The sequence below is a fragment of the Chiloscyllium plagiosum genome, chromosome 2, assembly GCF_004010195.1.
Source record: "Chiloscyllium plagiosum isolate BGI_BamShark_2017 chromosome 2, ASM401019v2, whole genome shotgun sequence".
Taxonomy (NCBI): domain Eukaryota; kingdom Metazoa; phylum Chordata; class Chondrichthyes; order Orectolobiformes; family Hemiscylliidae; genus Chiloscyllium; species Chiloscyllium plagiosum.
The window spans coordinates 11,552,101-11,566,802 of NC_057711.1; positions in this window are offsets into that span (position 1 = coordinate 11,552,101).

Genomic DNA, 14,702 nt, shown 5'->3' on the forward strand with positions numbered 1-14,702 from the left:
ATCAATCCTCTTTGTTACTTCTTCAAAAAACTCAATCAAGTTTTTGAGACATGATTTCCCACACACAAAGCCATGTTGACTATCCCTAATCAGTCCTTGCCTTTTCAAATACATGTACATCCTGTCCGTCAGGATTCCCTCCAGCAACTTGCCCACCACCGAGGTCAGGCTCACCGGTCTATAGTTCCCTGGCGTGTCCTTACCACCCTTCTTCAACAGTGGCACCACGTTAGCCAACCTCCAGACTTCCGGCACCTCAGCTGTGACTATCGATGATACAAATATCTCAGCAAGAGGCCCAGCAATCACTTCTCTGGCTTCCCGCAGAGTTCTCGGGTACCCCTGATCAGGTCCTGTTTTAACTTTGGTGTGGGGAAACCTTGGAAAACAATTACTTGGGATAGAATAGTTACATGGAAAAATGCGGACTGATTTGTAAGTGTTGGCATGGACTTGTTCAAGGACAATCATCTCTACTGTGACTTTTTGAAGAAGTAACATCGAGGGTTGATGAAGGCAAGGCTGTTGATTTGCTGCCCGTAGACTTCCAAAAGATCAATACAATGACATAGCAGACTAAAGAGAAGGGTGAGAGATAGAATCCCTACAGTGTTGAAACAGACCCTTAGGCCCAACAGGTCCACACCGATCCTCCGAAGAGTAAGCTACCCAGACCAATTCCCATACCCTATTACTCCATATTTGCCCCTGACTTATGCACCTAACATACAAATCCCTGAACACTATGGGCAATTTAGCATGGCCAATTGACCTAACCTGCATATCCTTGGAGTATGGGAGGAAACCAGAGCACCTGGAGGAAAACCATGCAGATATGGGGAGAATGTGCAAATTCCACGCAGTCGCCCAAGGCTGGAATTGAATCTGGACCCCTGCACTGTGAAGCGGCAGTCCTAACCACTGAGCCACTGTGCCGCCTCCAGGAATGAGACCTAATGAAGAGCTTATGCATGAAACATCAATTCTCCTTGTCCTCGGATGCTGCCTGACCTACTGTGCTTTTCCAGTACCACACCCACAACTCTAATCTCCAGCATCTGCAGTCCTCACTTTCTCCAAGTAGCAACATGGATCCAGTATTGATATAGGGATAGTAAAGGAATAATTAATTAAGCTAATTAATTAACAACAATGGTTAATGGGTATTTTTTGGATTGGAGGAAGGTTTTTGTGCAGTTGCCCAGAGGTTGGTGGTAGGATCCTTGCTTTTTCTGATATACATAAATGATGTAGATCTTGGTGTGTAGGAGACAAGTTCAAAGTTTGTGAATGGCACAGAACTTTGGGAAAATTGTAAATTGTGAGAAAGACAGTTCAGAGGTCCAAAAGAACATTGACAAGTTGGTGGGCTGGTTGGATAGACTGCAGATGAAGTTTAATGTAGAGAAATATGAAGGGACGGACTTTGTTACATTGAGGGACAATATAAAATGTAGGGTATTGTCCTAAAGGGTGTGTAGGAATAGAGAAATCAGGATGTATCTAAGTTGGCAAAGGACAGGAGGACAGGGCTGTTAGTAAAGCACACAGTATTCCAGGCTTCATAAACAGAGGCATAGAGTACAAGAGTAGAGGTGTTATGATGAACATACCTAAGAACTGATTAGTCCTGAGCTGAAGCATTACATACATTATAGAGAGGATGCGAATGCATTGGTGAGAGTGCAGAAGAGATTAACAAGAATGTTTTTAGGGAAGTGGACTGTTCAATTAGGAGGACAGGTTGAAGCAGTTGGGACTGCTTTCCGCAGTCAGATGTTCAAGATGAGATTTAAAAGAAGTTTTCAAAATAATGAGGGGTCTGAACAGTGTAGATAGGGAGAAATTACTCCTGTACATGGAACAAGAACCAAGGGGCACAGATTTAAAGAATTTTGCACCCCCTGGACTTTCAAATTGGCACAGACTAATTATGGAATGTATTCCCCTTGACTTCCTTACAAACATGGTGCACCGAAAGACCGAATTATTTTATAAAATATGGCAGCCCTTTTTGAATTACATAAATACAGATATTTCGGCTATCCTAACAAGGGCTTTTATTTAATTGAGACTACAAACCTGGCTGGTCCGCGGCCCCTCGGGGGAGGAATCCCGCACGAATACGGGTTTTATCATATCTGATGTTAACACATCCCGAGCATGTAAGAGACTTAAATATACACCCTGATTAGTTGTAGGTTAGATTAGTAGATAGTGGAGTTTTGTCTGTTTGTTTTTTTTTGTTGTTTTTTTTTTTTTCGGTTTTTTTTTGTTGTTTTGTTTTTTTTTGTCAAATTTTGGCTATTGTATATTTGAGCTAATTGTATATCAATGTTTATATCTGAGAGTTTTGTTTATTTTTGTAAACTTGTAAAAATGTTAAATTTCTAATAAAAATATCGATAAAAAAAAGAATTTTGCAAAAGGAGCGAATGTAAGGTTATGAGAAAAGTACTTGCTGTGTGCAAAGGTTCAGGTATGGAATGCAATGTCTGGAAATGTGATGGATGAAGATTCAATTAAGGTTTTCAAGTGGGCATTGGATGATTATTTAAATAAAACAATATGCAGGATTCTGGACCAAAGACGGGTGATTGGCTCCAAGTTAAAAAGCTCACACAGTGCAGACATCAATCTTCCCGTGTCTGTGTGGGTTTCGTCTGGGTGTTTCAGTTTCCTCCCTCAGTGCAGGTTAGGTGGCTTGGCCATGCTAAACTGCCCATGGTGTTCAGGCATGTGTAATGTAGGTGCATTAGTCAGGGGAAATATAGGATAGGGGAATAGGTCTGGGCGGGTTACTCTTCAGAGGGTCGGTGTGGACTTGTTGGCCCAACTGGCCTGTTTCCACACTGTGGGGAATCTATGAGCAAGCGTCCTCCTTCTGTAACAATTGTACTGTAACAATTCTGCAACTGTTATTAAAGATGACCAAAACCATACTGTTTGAGATATACTTTCTCTAATAGCCTGCATAACTAAAGCTTATCTTTTTAAATATATGTTCAATTTCCTTTATAATAAAGGATAGCCTGCGTGCTAACCTTTTGTTATTCTTCATTAAAACAACTAGAATTTCCTCACACCTTGGGAAATCTGCAGCCATTCACCATGAAAGGAATATTCTTTTCTCCATTCTTCCTGCCAAAGTGAACAACTTCATATTTTCCCCACATTGTACCACATCTGCACCGATTTTACTCATTCACTCAACTTAAATATAACTAGTCACAGCTTCCTTCTGTCCTCCCTATCTTTGGAAGCACTGTGGGGATTTGGGGCAGAGGGGAAAAGGTGCTTTTTAGGCTCCTAGTTTGTCAGGTTTTTACTTTCGCAGGATACATTGAGCCCAGTATAAGGGACCAGCACAAAACAAAGAGTCACAGGAAAACAATATGTTCATTGATTGGCAGAACATTACAGTGCAGTACAGGCCCTTCAGCCCTCGATATTGCACCCACCTGTGGAACCAATCTGAAGCCCATTTCACCAATACTATTCCATTCTCATCCATATGCCTATCCAATGACCGTTTAAATGCTCTTAAAGTTGGCGAGTCCACTACTGTTGCAGGCAGTGCGTTCCACACACCTACTATGCTCCGAGTAAAGAAACTACCTCTGGCATCTGTCCTATATTTATCATCCCTCAATTTAAAGATATGTCCTCTCATGTTAGCCATCACTGCTAATAAGCCCATAAGACATAGAAGTGGAAGCAAGACCATTCAGCCCATCAAGTCCACTCCTCCATTTAATCATGGCTGATGGGTGTTTCAATTCCACTTACCCGCACTCTCCCCGTAGTCCTTAATTCCTTGTGAGATCAAGAATTTATCAATTCCTGCCTTGAAGACATTTATCTCCCCAGCCTCCACTGCGCTCCGTGGCAATGAATTCCACAGAATCCTAGACTAGCACTGCCAGACCCCTTTGTACTTTGGCTTTATGAATTAAAAAGTAATTCATCCATGTGTTCATTTTTCCAAAGTGCAAGCCCTCGCACTTGCTCACGTTGAATTTCACCAGCCACTTTCTGGCCAGCCATGGTTAGTTATTTGGCTCTCTGTTATAGGTTACTTTCAGAATGAACTTAAATAGCAAAGACTAGTAGGAATTAACCAAAAACAAACTAAGAACTAAGTAAATAAAACAGATTCAGGGCCAGGCCGTGTGTTGTACCTGAATGTGAGAGCTGGTGGACCCCATTTTGGCTCAGAGTAACCACATTTGTCACAAGCTTTAGTTGGTTGGAAAATTAAAAATCAAAGGTAAAGGAGAATGAAGTTAGTGATGGGGTTGATTGTTACCACAAAATAAAAGGAAGGCACAGTATGTGTGAATCTCACATTGTACCAAGGAATCATACAAGTGCAGGGAAACTCATTAAATAGGACAAACTTAAAGGCTGTGGATCTTGATGCATGAAGCATTTGGAATATGATGTGATCTCAATTATTACAGAAGCATGGTTACAATGAGATCCAAACTAGGAACTTAACATTCAGGGATAGATATTAAGAGTGTGTTGCTGGAAAAGCACAGCAGGCCAGGCAGCATCCGAGGAGCAGGAGAATTGACATTTCAAGCAAAAGCCCTTCATTCAGGGATAGTTGACCATTCGGAGAGACAGGAGGAGTGGAAAAGCTGTTTGGGTAGCTGTTAATAAGAAATAAAAAGAGTACCGTTGTGAGAGGTGATTTAGGCTCGGATGATGAAGTATTCAGTTGAAGTTTGATTGACTAAAGTACAGGTCAGGCAGAAGCCTTCATCAATAGGAAGGAATTCTACTTGCTAATGCACAACTGAGCAGCAAGCTAGATCTTGAAAATGCTGACCAGGTGGATGTGGAGAATGTGTCATGAGAGAATCTAGAACTAAGGGTCACTGTTAGAAAACAAAGGGTTGCCCATTTAAAACAGATAAGGAGATATTATTTTCTCACAGAAGATTGTACGTCTTTGGAACTCTCTTCCCCAAAAGATGGTGGAAACATAGTCTTTGACCCCTCTGGTTGATGATTCTCCCATGAGGGGAAACACTCTCTCAGCGTTTACCCTGTTAAGTCCCTTAAGCTTCCTTTGCTTGTAAGACAATCCCTTCATACAGGGATCATCCTAGTGAATCTTCTCTGAACTGCCTCTTCACTGTATTCCTCATATAGTGGGATCTTATATTTGGGATAATTTATTAAACCTGCCTCATTATCCATTACCAGATCCAAACTAGCTTGCTCCCTGTTGGCTCCATGACATATTGCTCTGGGAAACTTTCCCTAATGCACTCGATGAATGTGTTGCATAGCTACCCTTTCCAATTTGACTTACCCAATCAACATGAAGATTAAATCACCCATAATTATTGCTCTATTATTTTTCCCTGAACCTAATATTTGTTGATTTACCCCCTTTCCTAAAGAGTAGCTATTATTTGGGGGCCTGGACACGACTTCTATCAACATCTTTGCTTTTCTTTTTTTTTTTACCTCCATCAACCCAATGTATATTTCACATCATTTGATGCTTTAAAATTAAGTACCATTACACTTTGAATGTCTGGTAACATGCTGAAACAATAATTGAACTCCTTTGGAGGTCAGTCTTAACTTTTTTTTTCCACATTGCTTTGCCATCAAGGAACCAAAATGATCATAATGATTTACTGTCACATCGCATGGAGATATTTCACAGTACTTAGTATGAATGTTTTTGGGGTGCGGGGATCATTTTTATTTGGAAACAGTGGCAGTGCCTTGCTCTACATTCTGGTTGAGCTTAGTCACCGAGTCATAAAGTCATACAGTAGAAAGAAATCAGAGTTAACGTTTCGGGTCCAGTGACCCTTCTTCAAAACTGATGGTAGCTAGGAAAAAGATGATTTATATACAGTAGATGGGGTGGTTGGAGTATGGGGGAGAGTAAGCAATAGTTGAAGATAGCCTACAGAGAGACGAAAACAGTTGGACAGACAAAGGAGGGGTGAAAAGGTCAGTTTGAAGGAATGTACAACTGCCACAATTGTCCCCATTAGCAGCTATTCATGCTTACCTTGTCAAGACCGTTCAGGATCTTATATACTTCAATCAACTCACCTCTCACACTGTCAACACTAGTGAAAAAAAGCCCAGCCTGTCCAACCTTTCCTCATAGACGCACATGCACATAACAGGTTCTGGAGAGCATTTGTTGAATTGAATTGAATTTATTGTCATGTGGATCGAGGCACAGTGAAAAGCTTTGTCTTGCGAGCAATACAGGCAGGTCACAGGGCTAACTAAATAATAGGTAAACAGCAGCAAAAACAAAAACACAGGTGCAGGCGGATGTTAAGGGTTTGTGAGTCCATTCAGTATTCTAACGACAGTAGGGTAGAAACTATTACAAAACCGGCTGGTGCATATGTTCAGGCTTCTGTACCTTCTCCCTGATGGTAGAGGTTGTAGAAAAACACTGCTAGGGTGGGATGGATCTTTGAGAATGCTGGTGGCCTTTCCTTGACAGCGGGACTGGTAGATGGATTCTATAGATGGGAGGTTGGCCTTTGTGATTGTCCTAGCCAAGTGCACCACTCTATAACCATCTCTGATCTTGAATGGTACAGTTGCCATTCCAGGTAGTGATACATCCAGACAGAATGCTCTCGATGGCACACCTATAAAAATTGGCAAGGGTATTCGCTGTCATGCCAAATTTCCTTAGCTGCCGAAGGAAGAGGAGACATCGTTGGGCCTTTGTAACCAGTGCATCCACATGAAGAGTCCAAGAAAGCTTGTTGTGGATGACCACTCCCAGGAGCTTGACACTCTCCACTTGTTCCATCTCTGTGCTGTTAATGTGCATGAGTAACATCCCACCGACAGTCAATAATGAATTATTTTGTTTTGCCAGCATTTGAGTTAGGTTGTTCTCAGTGCACCATTTTACTAGGTCTGCCACCTCCCCTCTGTAGTCTGTTTCGTCGCCATCTGAGATTCGACCGACTATGGTGGTGTCATCAGTGAACTAGTCTGGTATTTGGCGACGCAGTCATGGGTATAAAGTGAGTACAGTAGGGTGCTTGTCCCCAATCTTCACTGACTGCGGCTGGTGGGTCAGGAAACTGAGGATCCAGTTGCAGAGAGTGGGGCTTAGTCTGAGATCACAAAGTTTAGTAATCAGTCTCGAGGGGATAATAGTGTTGAAGGCTGAACTGTAGTCAATAATTAGGATTCTTATATAGTTTTTCTTGGTGTCAAGATGTTCTAGGGAGGAGTGAAGGGCAAGTGACACAGCATCTGACGTGGATCTGTTGATCCGATAGGCAAATTGGAGTGGGTCAAGAGTAGTGGGGAGGATGAAGTTGATTATTGCCACAACCAGCTTTTCAAAGCACTTCATGACCACTGAAGTTAGGGCCACTGGGCGGTAGTCATTGAGACAGGCTACATGAGACTTATGCACAGAGATGACGTTGGCCCTCTTGAAACAGGCAGGGACAGTGGCCTGCTGCAGGGAGAGGTTGAAAGATGTCCGAAAAGACCTCTGCCAGTTGATCTGCGCATGCTCTGAGTACACGGCCTGGTATTCCGTCTGGTCCCATTATGTTCCTTGGATTCACACGAAGGAAAACTGATCAGACCTCTGATGCAGTGACTGTTGGGATAGGTTCGTCAGAATTTATTGGAATAGATTAGATTAGATTACTAACAATTTGGAAACAGGCCCTTTGGCCCAACAAGTCCACACCCACCCTCGGAAGAGCAACCCACCCAGACAGATTCCCCTACACCTAATACTACGGGCAATTTAGCATGGCCAATTCACCTAACCTGCGCATTTTTTTTGGGCTGTGGGAGGAAACCGGAGCACCTGGAGGAAACCCACGCAGACACAGGGAGAAAGGCAACTCTCCGTGTGGAGTTTGCACAGAGGCGGGAATTGAACCTGGGTCTCTGGCGCTGTGAGGCAGCAGTGCTAACCACTGTGCCACAGCAGTGCTAATCACTGTGCCACCATGCCGCCCATAGGTGTTACCTCTCCACTGAAATTCTGCTCAAAGTGAATGTGGAAGGTATTGAGATGATCTGGGAAGATAGGTCATCGTCTGCTATCTTGCACTGTCACTTTTGTTTAGAACCAGTGATGTAATTCAGTCCTTGCCATAGTCACTGGGTATCTGTCTGGGTCTCTAGTTTGGATCAGTATTGGTCCTTGGCTGTCTTAATGGCTCTGCGAAGGAGGTCATACTTGGATTCCTTATATTTAATTGGTTCTCCTGATCTGAAGGCCTCACACCTGGTGTTTAGCAGGTTCTGTATGTCCTGATTCATCCAGGGTTTCTGTTGGGGAACACCCGGATCGACTTCCTCTGTATACAGTCTTCCACACACTTGCTGATAAAGTCTGTGACAGTGGTGACAGACTCGTCCAAGGTACCTGCGGACTGTTTGAACATGGTCCAATCAGCCGATTCCAGACAGCACCGGAGCTGATCCTCTGCCTTCTCCGACCAGCACTGTACCTGTATCCGCAAGGGGGTCTCCTGCTTGAATTTTTGCCTGTAAGCCTGGAGAAGCAGCACAGCATTGTGGTTGGAGTTCCCAAAATGACGCCAGGGGATGGAGCGATAGGCTTTCTTCACAGTGGTGTAGCAGTGGAGTAAAATGTTCGGGTCCCTGGTGGGGCAGTAATGTTCTGGTGGTACTTGGGCAACACCTTCCTTTGATTGGTGACTTCAATCAAGCCAGTCACAATAAACAGGGCATCGGGGTGTTCCATCTCCAGGGTGTTGGTGGTGGAGTACAGCACATTCAGAACTTCCTCAACCTTTGTTTGTGTTGGTATGTACACAGCAGTTAGTATAGCAGCAGTAAATTCCCCTGGTAGATAGAAGGGGCGGCATTTGATGGTGAGGAATTCAAGGTTTGGGGAGCAATGGCTGCCCAGCGTTGCCATGTCCGTGCACCACAAATTGTTGATTAAAAAGCAAACCCCTCCACACTTTGTCTTATCTGAGGACGCTATACAGTCCTTATGATAGAATGTAGAAACATCTTAACATGAGCAGCAAAAAGAAGAAAAAAATTCATGACTGCATAAGAAAAATGAGTGTACAGTTTGCAGAAAACACAAAAATACAGTTAGGGATTGGGACAAGCTTATGCACTTTGGCAAGAAGGATAGAAGAGAGATTTGGGGGTCCCCTTGCACAAAGCAGAATATGCCAGCATCTGAGTTAGGCAGGTAATTGGGTAACTAGAGTCCTTTATTTCAAATACCATAAAAGTAGGGAGGTATTGTAAAAAATATACAAGGCACTAGTCAGACCAACCCTGGAAAGATACTTTGGCATTAGAGGCAGTCCAGCGAGGGAATCAAGAGTTATACAGTAAAGTGGAGTTGTGGATTATTAGATCAGCCACTATCTTATTGAATGGCAAAGCAGATGTATTAGGGCAGAGTAGTTTGCTCCTGTGGTCTAACACTTTTTCCACCAATATCCTATACAGACATTCAATCCCAATTAAATATCATTCCTATCTTAAGTTTTTAATTTCCTAATTAACTGATGAGGTCATAAGTCTTCCCCATCAACAATTTTCTATACATTCTTAAATATGATTTGTTACATCACCATCTCCATTGAGTTGCACACACACTAGCTTCATCACTGACTTTACCTAACGGGAACCCAAGAAAACCCCGTCTACTTACACTGCTAAAAGTTTCAAAACTTCTTTCTAGTTTGGAAAGCGTGGACTGCCACAAACCATCCTTCTCTAGTAGCGAACCACTCAACAGAAACCAGATTGTGATCCTTGGTTTGTTTTGCTGAATGTTGTAATACTTTAGGTAGTTTATCTTATTCTGAACGTGAGCCACGTATTTTCTTGGAAATGATGGTTTTGAACTTGCTGTTCAAAATGATTTTCTGACTTCCATGAAAAGAAACAAGTCACATTCACAGTTCTGAAAACTAAAATCTCTTTTTCTCTCCACTTCTGAATTCAAGTTCCCAAATAATAACAAAATCGAAAGAACTATGGATTCTGTAAATCAGAAACAAAACCAGAAATTGCTGGAAAAGCTCAGCAGGTCTGGCAGCATTTGTGAAGAGAAATCAGAGTTAACGTTTCGGTGACCAGGGTTCTGAGGAAGGGTCAGCAGACCTGAAACGTTAACGCTGACCTGGATGCAAGTTTACTCGCTGAGCTGGAAGGTTAATTTTCTCTTAATTCATTAACCCTGATTTCTCTTCATAGATGCTGCCAGACCTGCTGAGCTTTTCCAGCAATTTCTATTTTTGTTCCCAAATACCAATGTTCTACAAACATTCATCACATTACTTATCCTAATACTAGCAAATTTAGCTCCCACATACTTATTGAGGAATATTGTAAATAGTCAAGGACCTGGTATTGCTTCCAATCACAGTCCAGTAATTACAGCTTGCCAAGTTGAAAATGATCTGTTAAGAAAAATTGCCTCTCATGAAACTATTGGCAAGTTGCCAAGCTGAATTGAAAAGTGGAAGGACAAAGGAAGCGAAAAAAAAGTGTTAATGAACTGAAAACAGCTCACTTGGGAGCAGTGAGAAGTGGAGTTCTACAGGAATTTGTTCCAAGTCTTCTGGTAGATACACCATGATCCTACATATGCCGACATATCGACATTGACAGCTTGCTGCACAGCTGGAGGTGTTGGTGCCTGGAAGATGTTCTCCTCTTTCAGTTGAATGTAGAATATCACAACTATTTCTAGGAAGAGGGGGAAGCATTCCCCCTGGTGCCCTGACTTATTTACTTGTCAATCAACATGAGAAAAATGTTGTTATTTAGCCCTCATCTCATTTCTGGGAGCGACACAAACTGACTACTCCTAATAAAATGACTACTCCTGAAGTAGTTCATAGCTGAAAACCAGATTTGAGACATCCTGAAGTTATGAAAAGTGCTGCATAAATGCAAGTTTTTACCCCTCATTAAACTGGTTGAATAATTGGAATTTTGGAATGGAATAATTATGAAATTTTCTTCTTTCTGCACAGTAGGTTTTATGCAAAGGAACAGAAACTGTCTACACAACTGCTCCATCTTGTGGCTGACAGCATTTCTCCAGTCTATCATATTCAGCTATAATATTTACATACTTCATACACTTTTGGATGCTTTTAAGAACTTGCATCTTCTTCCTATTGAGTCTTAGCTGTTAATCCATACAGTTTTCAGACAGGTTGGAAAGTGCAGACATGAAGGCATTTGGTATGCTTTCCTTTATTGGTCAGAGTATTGAGTACAGGAGTTGTGAGGTCATGTTGCGGCTGTACAGGACATTGATTTGATTAGATTTGATTAGATTACAGTGTGGAAACAGGCCCTTCGGCCCAACAAGTCCACACCGACCCGCCGAAGCGAAACCCACCCATACCCCTACATTTACCCCTTACCTAACACTACGGGCAATTTAGTATGGCCAATTCACCTGACCCTGCACATCTTTGGACTGTGGGAGGAAACCGGAGCACCCGGAGGAAACCCACGCAGACACGGGGAGAACGTGCAAACTCCAGTCAGTCGCCTGAGGCGGGAATTGAACCCGGGTCTCTGGCGCTGTGAGGCAGCAGTGCTAACCACTATGCCACCGTGCCGCCCATTGGTTAGGCTACTGTTGGAATATTGCGTGTAATTCTGGTCTCCTTCCTAAAGGAAAGATGTTGTGAAACTTGAAAGGGTTCAGAAAAGATTTACAAGGATGTTGCCAAGGCTGGAGGATCTGAGCTACAGGGAGAGGCTGAACAGGCTGGGGCTGTTTTCCCTGGAGCGTCAGAGGCTGAGGGGCGACCTTATAGAGGTTTACAAAATTATGAGGGGCACGGATAGGATAGACAAAGTCTCTTCCCTGGGGTCATGATATCCAGAACTCGAGGGCATAGGTTTATAGTGAGAGAGGAAAGATATAAAAGAGACCTAAGGGGCAACTTTTTCACGCAGAGGGTGGTACGTGTATGGAATGAGTTGCCAGAGGGTGTGGTGGAGGCTGGTACAATTGCAACATTTAAGAGGCATTTGGATGGGTATACTAATAGGAAGGGTTTGGAGGGATAGGGAACGGGTGCTAGCAGGTGGCACTAGATTGGGTTGGGATATCTGGTCGGCGTGGACGGGTTGGACTGAAGGGTCTGTTTCCATGCTGTACATCTCTGATTCTATACAAAGAGATTGAGTCAAGATCAGAGTAGTGCTAGAAAAGCACAGCAGGTCAGGCAGCATCCGAGGAGCAGGAAAATCAACTTTTCAGGGAAAAGCCCTTCATCTGGAATGAGACAGGGAGCCTCCGGAGTGGAGAGATAAATGGGAGGTGGGTGGGGCAGGGGAGAAGGTAGTCAAGAGTACACTAGGTGGATGGAGGTGGGGATGAAGGTGATAGGTCAGAGAGGAGGGTGGAGCAGATAGGTGGGAAGGAAGATCGTCATGAGGGCCGTGCTGAGCTGGAAGGTTGGAACTGGAGGAAAATGGGGGATGGGGAAATGAGGAAACTGGTGAAGTCCACATTGATGCCCTGGGATTGAAGTGTTCTGAGGTGGAAGATGAGGCATTCTTCCTCCAGGCATCGTGTGGTGAGGGAGTGGCGGTGGAGGTGGCCCAGGACCTGCATGTCCTCGGCAGAGTGGGAGTTGAAATATTGGGCCACAGGGTGGTGGGGGTTGATTGGTGCGGGTGTCCCGGAGATGTTCTCTAAAGCACTCTGTGAGAAGGCGTCCAGTCTCCCCATCAACAAACACATCGACCTGGACCCAATATACCAACCACTACAGCGGACAGCTGAAACTGAGGAAAGAGGTGTGGGCACTGGTTTTGCAATTCCTACGGTGTAAGGGGAAGATAACAGGATGGGAGGGTGGGTTGTTGGGGGTCGTGGACCTGACCAGGTAGTCATGGAGGAAACGGTCTTTGCGCAAAGCGGAAACTTCAACGCATGCCACCCCGACCATCTCTGACACCACCCACCCTTTCCTGGGCCTCTCCATCTCCAATGATGACCGACTGAACACTGACATATTTTACAAACCCACAGCTACCTGGATTACACCTCAGCCCACCCTACCTCCTGCAAAAATGCCATCCCGTATTCCCAATTCCTCCACCGCATCTGCTCCCAGGAGGACCAGTTTCACCACAGAACACACCAGATGGCCTCCTCCTTTAGAGACCGCAATTTCCCTTCCCACGTGGTTGAAGATGCCCTCCATCGCATCTCATCCACATCCTGCACCTCTGCCCTCAAACCCCACCCCTCCAACCTCAGCAAGGAGGGAACTTTCCACCCTACCAACCTCTGCATAAACTGCATCATCCGCTGACATTTCCACCACCTCCAAACAGACCCCACCACCAGGGATATCTTTTCCTCCCCACCCCTTTCCGCAAAAACCGTTTCCTCTGTGACTACCTGGTCAGGTCCACGCCCCCCCTACAACCCACCCTCCCGTCCTGGCATTCTCCCCTGCCACCGCAGGAATTGCAAAACTTGCGCCCACACCACCTCCCTCACCTCCATTCAAGGCCCCAAAGGAGCCTTCCACATCCAAAGTTTCACCTGCACATCCACCAATATCATTTATTGTACCTGTTGCACCCGATGCAGTCTGCTTTACATTGGGGAGACTGGACACCTCCTAGCAGAGCGCTTTAGGGAACATCTCTAAGACACCTGCACCAATCAAACCCACCGCCCCATGGCCGAACATTTCAACTCCCCCCTCCCACTCTGCCAAGGACATGCAGGTCCTGGGCCTCCCCCATCCCCACTCCCTCACCATCAGACGCCTGGAGGAAGAATGCCTCATCTTCCACCTCTGAACATTTCAACCCAGGGCATCAATGTGGACTTCAACAGTTTCTTCATTTCCCCTTCCCCCACCTCACCCGAGTTCCAACCTACCAGCTCAGCAACATCCTCATGACCTGTCACTCCTGACATTCATGAATGTAAGAAGATTAATGAAAAAAAAAGTGACAATTATTTCTTACAATGACCTGTTTATGCACTATTTGAAGGGCATGATGCATGTTTAACAGATAAATGTAAAAGAAAGTACGATAAATAATTCAATGAAGAATTACAGGGCTGTGGGAACAAAGGCAGAGGACTGGAATTAATTCAACAGATGGGAACAGCATAACTGTAAAATTCCCTGACAAGTTGCACAGTATCCTGACTAGGAAATACATCACCATTTCTTCTGTCACAAGGTCAAAATCCAGGAATTCCCTTCTCAGCATCACTCTGACGTGCCTACAACATTGGGGCTGCAGCGCTCCACAGAGATGACTCATCACCACCTTCTGGAGAGGAAACTAGGGATAGTCAGTAAGTGTTGATCTTTCTACTGACACTAACAAATCCTATTAAAATACTATAGAATAGATCCAACAAAAAGCACGGGTAAGACGAGCTCCTGTGCCGCATCATTGAGGATTTGGGGTATGGGTGTTATAGGCAGTGTTGACTCTTTTGTGTTGAGGTGCCCTGTAGTATTTGCTTTGTCCACATTATCTCAATGGTGAATTGTCAGGGTGACCAACTACACCAGATCCTCTGGCTGTCCTCACTCAATGCTCAACATAGCTTCCAATTTCTCTCTTGACAAAAGCATAAGGGTGGTACATTCTCTCCATTCAGAACTCAGCAGGAATCCGGAAGACTTTGTATGTGCCACTTTCTA